Raw genomic sequence first — 884 nt, forward strand, 5'->3', positions numbered from 1 at the left:
TGATTGCTCAGAGGGAGGCCCTAAGCATCCCTGCCCTAGATGGCATCTTGTTTTCCAACACCCCTGCAGTCTGTGTGGCCAAGTCCTATACCATTACATCTTAGTTTAATTGAATAGGTAAATGCCCTGTGAGTAATTGACAAGGAGTTGTATGAGAGGTAAATGTAACAGTTATTATAGGCTAGTACTCCTGTCTGACTCAAGACAGGTTAAGTGTGTGTGTGTGTGAGGGAGAGAGAGAGCACCTGTCACTGCCATTTTGTCTGGCTGCTCTTTGGTCAAAGCTAAATTTATCCCAGGCCCAACACAACACTCAGAAGCATCCCAGGAGCCCATTTTGGAAGTGCAAACTGCACCACTGTAGACTAGGACTAGGATTCTTAGGAATAAGAATGAGATGATCATAATTAAACATTATGCTTTTGAAGTCCTCCACATGTAAATGCCCAGAAAGAAAATACAATGTAGATAGCTGTCATAGGCATACTTAGATTAGCCTATTACCTAGTCAGCAACCTTCACTTAAGAATGAACGTGCTTGAGTAACCTGTCCATCATAATGTAGGCAAATAGCAGAGGCAGCTAGCACCAGAGAATGTCTAATAGACGCAGAGGGCTCTGCTAGCACCTAATTTAAAAAAAGAAAATGGAATAATATAAACGAATTTTAGTTCACAAACCAATCCACGCTCCACTTAACTCGTTCATGACATTTGTAATGTATGCTGCTACTCATTCTTTTGTAATATTTTAGTAGTTATCGTTATTTTTAGATAAAGATTGACATCTAGTGGACAAAAGTAAACTGCATGAGTCGTGTTGCTCCGCCTTAACAATCTTTGGTGTTACCAGAGAATGTCTAATTCCAAGTAGACGTCATTACT

This window comes from Alosa alosa, chromosome 10, assembly GCF_017589495.1.
Source record: "Alosa alosa isolate M-15738 ecotype Scorff River chromosome 10, AALO_Geno_1.1, whole genome shotgun sequence".
NCBI classification, from domain to species: domain Eukaryota; kingdom Metazoa; phylum Chordata; class Actinopteri; order Clupeiformes; family Clupeidae; genus Alosa; species Alosa alosa.